The following is a 7,500-nucleotide window of genomic DNA, read 5'->3' as shown; positions in this document are numbered from 1 at the left end:
CCGGATTATGCTTGGGGATTTGCTCGGCTTATAAGAATTTAATGTTGGTTGCGTTTTATTTGCATATATACATATATGCATGGGTTTATGTCTTTGTTAATGTGTGTCTGTGTGTTTATGATTGCGCTTGTGTGATTGTGTGTGCATGTTTTATGGTTTCTTGTTTGTTGTGCTACGTAAAGAAAATTGTAAAAATGTCGAGAGAGAGAGAGAGAGAGAGAGAGAGAGAGAGAGAGAGAGAGAGAGAGAGGAAATAGGAGAGAGAAAAGGGAGATAAAGATTGGGAGATAGTGAGAGAGAGAGAAAATATTATATTTGCTATCGCATTTCGCAATGGAAACTTTTTTTTTTTCTTCTCTTAATTTCACATTTCTTACGGCCGCTCCAACTTTTATACCCCCCCCCCCTCCTCTTCCCTCCCTCCCATTCCAAAAAGAAAAAAAGAAAAATCCCACGCCAGCCAGCAATTTCCCACGCCATTTTCATAACTCCGATCTAACCTCAATAACACCTCCCCCTCCCCCATCTCCCTCCCCCTCCCCCTCAAACCCCCGCACACCTCCCTTACCGCCTGCACACATTCCCCCTCGAATTCTTTGACTTCTCATTCTTCTCTTCCTTCCTCTTCACCCCTTGTTTTCCCCCTTCCTTCTCCTTCCCTTCCTTCTTCTTTCGTTCCCTCTACCCTCGTCTCCCCTCTTTCCCTTTCCTCATCCCCCTTCATTATCTCTCATTTCCGCTTTCCCTCTCCTCATTTATTCAAGTCTTCATATGTTGACTCCCCATTCCTCATATATTGCCATTCCCCAATTCCCATCTCCCAATCATCAAACATTCCCATTCCCCAATTCCCATTTCCCTATTCCAATTTCCCAGTTATCAAACATTCCCATTTCCCTATTCTGATTTCCCAATCATCAAACATTCTCATTTCCCAATTCCAATTTCCTAATCATCAAACATTCCCATTCCCTAATTCCCAATTCCCAATTTCCATTTCCCAATCATCAAATAGTCCCATTCCACACCCTCTACAGACCTGCAAGCTTTTTGCTCTTTGCAACACTAGGCCTTTGTGCAAATGTCGCATCATGCAGGAGCGTTGTGTTTGAGAAAGAGCTCCAGGGAGGGGAGAGGGAAAGGGAGAGGGAGAGGGAGAGGGAGAGAGAAAGGGATAGGGAAAGGGGGAGGGGGAGGGAGAATTAGAGGAAGGGGAAAGCATTATTATTTCGCAAAATCCTGTTTTCATTTGTCATCATACCCTCCACTAATTTCCATCCCCTCCCCTCTCTCTCCCCTCCTCTCTCTCCCCTCCTCTCTCTCCCCTCCTCTCTCTCCCCTCCTCTCTCTCCCCTCCTCTCTCTCCCCTCCTCTCTCTCCCCTCCTCTCTCTCCCCCCTCCTCTCTCTTCCCTCCTCTCTCTCTCCCCTCCTCTCTCTCCCCTCCTCTCTCTCCCCTCCTCTCTCTCTCCCCTCCTCTCTCTCCCCTCCTCTCTCTCCCCTCCTCTCTCTCCCCCCTCCTCTCTCCCCTCCTCCTCTCTCCCCTCCTCCTCTCTCCCCTCCTCCTCTCTCCCCTCCTCTCTCCTCCTTCCTCCTCCTCCTCCTTCCCTCCTCCCTCCTCTCTCTCCCTCCTCTCTCTTCCTCCTCTCTCTCTCCCTCCTCCTCCTCTCCCTCTCTCTCCTCCTCTCTCTCCTCCCCTCCTCCCATCTCTCCTCTCCCTTCCCTCCTCTCCTCTCCCTCCTCTCCTCCCCTCCTCTCTCTCTCCCTCCTCTCTCCTCCCCTCCTCCTTCCTCCCTCCCTCTCCTCCCCCCTTCCTCCTCTCCTCCCACCTCCTCTCTCTTCCCTCCCCTCTCCCCCCCACCCCCCACCATCCACCCCCTCTCTCCATGAAAATATTCTTATCTACATATCCCTTGTTCTCAAATAAAATTCCCCTCGTTCTTATCTCTCTTTCTCTCCCCTCCTCTCTCCCCTCTCTCCCCTCCTCTCTCCTCCCCTCCCCCCTCTCCCCCTCCTCTCCTCTCCTCCCTCCCCCTCTCTCCCTCCCTCCCTCCCCCTCTCTCCCTCTCTCTCTCTCTCTCCCTCTACTCTCTCTCTCTCTCTCTCTCTGGGAGAAAAGGCAAAGGGTAAGAAAAATCTTTGCATTTTTCAAAGTTTCTCAAAATTCCGTCCCAAATTCTTGATGATCTGGAGGTATTCTTGCTTTCATGCAGAAGTTGGATGTGTTTGCTTTAGTTTTTGTTATAAATGTTGTTTTTGTTTATGTTCTGGCTTTTGTTTAAGGTGTTGTTTTTGTCTGTTATTGGTTATTGTTGTGATTCTTGTATCATCCCCCCCCTCCCCACTTCTACATTCCTTCCCCCCTCACCCCCCAAAAAATATTCCCACGCCAGGCCCTTTTAATAACTCCGATCTAACCACAATAACACCTACATATATAATTCTCTCTCTCCCTCTCCCTCTCCCCATCCTCATCCTCTCTCCCTCTCCCTCCTCATCTTCTCTCCTCTCTCCTCTCCCTCTCCCCTCCTCTCCTCTCTCTCTCTCCCTCCCTTCCTCCTCTTCCCTCTCCCTCTCCCTCCCTCCCTCTCCCTCTCCCTCCCTCCCCCTCCCTCTCCCTCTCCCTCCCTCTCCCTCCCTCCCCCTCCCTCTCCCTTTCCCGCTCCCTCTCCCGCTCCCTCCCTATCTCTCAAGAGTGCATTCAGACGCTATTAAAACTTCCGTGAGCGTGAAACGATGCAGCGACTTGGCTGAATTCCGGTTATCGTGTGTGTGTGTGTGTGTATAAAAAAAACAATATGAAAACACATCATGAAAATGGTTCAAATAGTTACTCATCAGTCATTAATAATTTATTAATCGTACGCCATCAGCCATCAACCGTCAATCATTGCTCATTAGTCATCAGTAGTAATGACCTATTATCAATCATCACCATCAGTCATCGATTACTTATCAATCGTAAATTATCAGCCATCACTCATTACCAATCATCGCCACCAATCATCACGGTCAATCATCACCACCAGTCATCACCACCAATCACCACACACAATCATCACCACCAATCACCACACACAATCATCACCACCAATCACCACCAATCATCACCACCAATCATCAATCATCCCACCCGCCGCCCCCCATCCCCCAGAGTGACCTTCTGCCAAGCGCTTCTTCAGCCGCTGACCGGAAGAGCAACGCGTCCCTCTTCAAAATCTTTGACTAATTTTCCAAACTTTAAAAAAGAGTTATTAGCCCGTAATTTTTTTTCTAGAGGAGGGGGGAAGGGGGTAGAAGGGGGTAATTGAATGCGGCAATTAGCAAGAGTAATTGATGATAGAGTTTGGGAGGGCTGCGTGTTTGCTAAGGGCCAGGTCAGAAAGTGCTATGCGACATAGCAACATAGCGGGGGTTTTGTCTTTCGTCTCGAAAAGGTTTTTGATGTATGGATTATTTTTTGTGTGTAAGTGTGAGTGTGATGGATATAGGTGTGGTATGTGTCCTTGTGTGTGCGTTTGTCTGTCTTTGTGTGTGGTTGGTTTTGTGTTGTTTTTTTTTGCGTGTTTGGTGTGTTGCTTTTGTTTTTGTTTGTGTGTGTGTGTGTGTGTGTGTGGGTGTGTGTGTGTGTATGTGCGTGTGCGTGTGCGTGTGCATTCTTGCAATTGCTATTTTGTCATCGTACATTTTTTACCTCATCCCCTAAAGGTATACATGATATTAATCGTCGAATCTGAAACCGCCGGAAGGAAGTCTTCGCAAAATCCATGATCAAATTTGACCCCCTTTGGTGGTTCGGGTCAAATTAGGTCAGACTCGATTTATCTTCCGCAAAACATCTTTGACCTCCTCCCCTTTGACTCCCTTCTCTGCTGCCTTCCGTTTTTCTCTCTTTCATCTTTCTTCTTTTCCTCTTCCTCTTCCATTCCTTTCTTCTTAGTTCTTCTTCTCCTTTCCCTTCTGCTTCTCCCCCTCCTTGTCTTTCCTTTCTTTCTTTTTCGTTTCTTCTTCTTCTTCTTCTTCTTCTTCTTCTTCTTCTTCATCCACTGCTCAGACTTCTTCTTCTTCTATTGTTCATTCTTCTTCTTATCTTCCTCCTCCTCCTCCTCCTCCCATTCCTACCACTCATCCTCCCCCATCTTTCTCCCTCCTTATTTCTCGCACTCCTCCTCCTCCCACTACTACTCCTCCATCCCCCCTCTATCTTCCTCCTCCCACTCCTCATTCCACTCCTCCTCCTTTCTTTTCTTTATCCTCCTCCTTATCATCTATCTTCCTTCTTTTTTCCTGCCTCCTTTCCTCCCTTCCCTCTTCCTTCCTTACTCCTGTCCTTCCCTCCCTCCTTCCCTCCTTCCTTCCCTCCTTTCTTCCTTCCTTCCTTCCCTCCTTCCTTCCTTCCCTCCCTCCTTCCTTCCCCCCCTCCCCCCTTCATTCCTCCCCTCCTTCCTCCCTCCCTTCCCTCCCCCCTCCCCTCCCTCCCTCCCTCCCTCCCTCCCTCCCTCCCTCCCTCCCTCCCTCCCTCCTTCCCTCCCTCCTTCCCTTCCCTTCCCTTCCCTTCCCTTCCCTCCCTCCCTCTAACCGCTCCTTAACAGGCCCTCCCACAGACCAACAAGCCCGTTCATTTTCCCGAGTTTTCAAAATGGAATGGACTCTTTTCACTCGATTAAGCTGGCGCGATGAACAGTCCTGCTTTGCATATAAATTGACTCCCTGTTTGGTCCGACGACTGAGGTATATCTATGAGCGGGGGAGTTAAACCGTGTGTCTAGATTTGTTTTTAGATTTGTTCTCATGATGTGTGTGGCTGTGGATGTTGTTGTCATGATGTGGTTTTATGCTCGTGGGTCGATTCTATAGTCAGCTGCGGTTGATTTTGTCCTTCGGTATTTGTTTTGTTTGTTTGTATTTGTTTTTTTTGTTCGTGGTGAACTGATATGAATGGGATATGGAAAACGAAAATTTTGGCATCCATTTCAGAACGAAAGATTGATATTTAAGTGTTCACCTCTGATTTTTATTATTTTCTCTGCTCTGTTTCTCACTCTCGTGATCTCTTTTCTATATTTTCTCAATTTCTATTTTCCATGGCTGGCCCCCCCGCCCTCCTCTCTCTCTCTATCTATCTCTATCTATCTCTATCTCTCTATCTCTCTTCTCTCCCTTCTCCATCTCCTCTCTCTCCCCCTCACCGCTTTCCCCGCTCTCCCTTTTTTATTTTGATATTCATTTAATTATTTTTCGACCACTACCGTCCTCTTCCTGTCAGTCACCTTTCCCCTTCCGTGCTTGTGGTGAAGTTGAAGTACTTCGACACACAGTATAACACAGGCTCGTGGTGTGTGTGTATGTGTATGTATGTATGTCTGTATGTATGTGCTTTCTATGTATCTTTGCGAGTGTATACTTGTGTGTGTGCCTGTGTGGGTATCTATCTATCTGCCTGTCTGCCTATGTGCTTGCCAATGCAGGTACAGGAATGCATATGGGAGTGGGTGCCTGTGTATGTGTGTTTGGGTTCAAAAGCATCTTCATAATTCACAACGCAATACTATACCAATTAGTCGTTTTTTTCTATTTGATGCACTTGTTTTAGCTGTGCAATTGGATGGAGTACCGACTTAGCTTGGGGGAGTTATAGAAATTGATGGAGAGAGAGAGAGAGAGAGAGAGAGAGAGAGAGAGAGAGAGAGAGAGAGAGAGAGAGAGAGAGAGAGAGAGAGAGAGAGAGAGAGAGAGAGGGGATAAAAAAAAAATGAGAAAGAAAGAGTGGGAGAAATGGAGTAAGTGAGCAGATAATTGAGAACGAGAAAGAGAGCGAGAGCGAGAACGAGTAAAAGAGAATGAAAAAGAGAGCGAGAAAGAGAGAAAGAAAGAGAACGAGAGAGAGAGCGAGAACGTGTAAAAGAGAATGAAAAAGAGAACGAGAAAGAGAGCAAGAGAACGAGAGAGAGAGAGCGAGCCAACCAAGAGAAGGCCGAGTCATAGGACCTTTCCTTTCCCTTGATCCATATCTGGGTGATTAAGGGTCGGCGAAGCGAAGTCTCCCATCGTGTTGGGATTCTTTGTCATCCCGAGACAACTTCGACACTTTCCGTGGAGAAGTACCTCAAACTTTCTAATGAAATTCGGGGCCTTCGTTGCCCTAACACGTCGGGTTAGTTGAGTACGTCGGAGATACTTTGATGTTCGGTGTTATCTTTGTTGTGGGTGAATTATTAGGTCGAGACACTGTGATCATACACGCGCTTTTTTTTTTTGCTTTTTACTTTCCCGGTTGCTGGAATTCATTTTCATCTGTCGTTGGTGTTGTATTTTTCCCCCGACGAGACCGTATGTAATTTGTTTCCACGCTGCATTGTGTGGCGTTGTGGTTAGTTAATATGCAGATGACTGGGATTCTTTGTAAACATTTTCATGACTTTTTCCGGCCAAGCCTCAAACCAATTAATTACAAAGGAGCTTTGTTTGAACCAACACTTTTTCCGTCATGAAAGTATGGGATAGATTATATTAAAAATATTTTTGAGGATTTCATAAAACCGGTATTTTCAGAACACTGTTTATTTTGCTGAAATGGCATTGATATTTCTTTAAAGACGCAACCTTTTGATATTCGAAAATATATCACTTAAAATAATTTCGATTGACGTCAGCAAAAAAAATCACCCTGTGAAACTCTACGCACAAATCCTCCACATTTAACTAACTCTGGACGAGTAAATCAATCGGCATTTTTATCACAGTTTTTCTAATAAAGAGTAGTAGATGATAAACATGTCAATCAAAAGCTATTTTGCCTTGGATAAGGCAACGGCATTGCAATATCAAGATTAATTGATAATTATATTTTGATGCTAGTCAATCTTGAATCTAAATTTACTATATTTCTCCAGAATCTCTTATTCTTTTTACTTTCTGTAAATTCTCAGTTTTTAGATATTTGATATTGCTTCAGGCCTGCACCTTGAAAATTCCTCTGATAGCCTTTCACCCCCTCCCCCCCCTCTCCTCCGCTTCCCCCACCCTTGCATCTCGTTTCCTTGACCTCATGCTGCCTCCCCCATCGAATCCTTTTTCCTTTCCCTTCTGCCCTTTGCCTTCCATTTACCAGACAGACCCAGCACTCAACCTATTCCCCCCTCACTCCCATACTTACCCCCACACTCACCCCCCCACTACCCCACCCCCCACACTCACCCCCCCACACTTACCCCACCCCCCCACACTTACCCCACCCCCCACACTCACCCCCCACACTCACCCCACCCCCCACACTCACCCCAACCCCACACTCACCCCCACACTTACCCCACCCCCCACACTTACCCCACCCCCCAACACTCACCCCCACCCCATACTCACCCCACTCGCTTTGAGATACGTGTACTACTATAACCCATGTAGCGTTTTGGTTAACATCACCATAATATATGTTTCCTCATGAATACATGACTTCAGAACTCCCCATGAGCTGCTACACAAACCATATAGACTTAGTTCCT

The 7,500-nt window shown here is 46.7% G+C and overlaps 1 protein-coding gene across 2 annotated transcripts in view; it reads left to right on the top strand.

Moving 5' to 3' along the window:
- Nucleotides 1-7,500, top strand: part of LOC122242950 (protein Skeletor, isoforms B/C-like) — a 155,707-nt gene that overhangs the window by 132,995 nt on the left and 15,212 nt on the right. The gene's annotated exons all lie outside the window — the stretch shown is intronic.

This window comes from Penaeus japonicus, unplaced genomic scaffold (genome assembly GCF_977035675.1).
Source record: "Penaeus japonicus unplaced genomic scaffold, GWHDUDI00000001_assembly GWHDUDI00000029, whole genome shotgun sequence".
NCBI classification, from domain to species: domain Eukaryota; kingdom Metazoa; phylum Arthropoda; class Malacostraca; order Decapoda; family Penaeidae; genus Penaeus; species Penaeus japonicus.
This window is presented reverse-complemented; position numbering and strand designations above follow the sequence as displayed.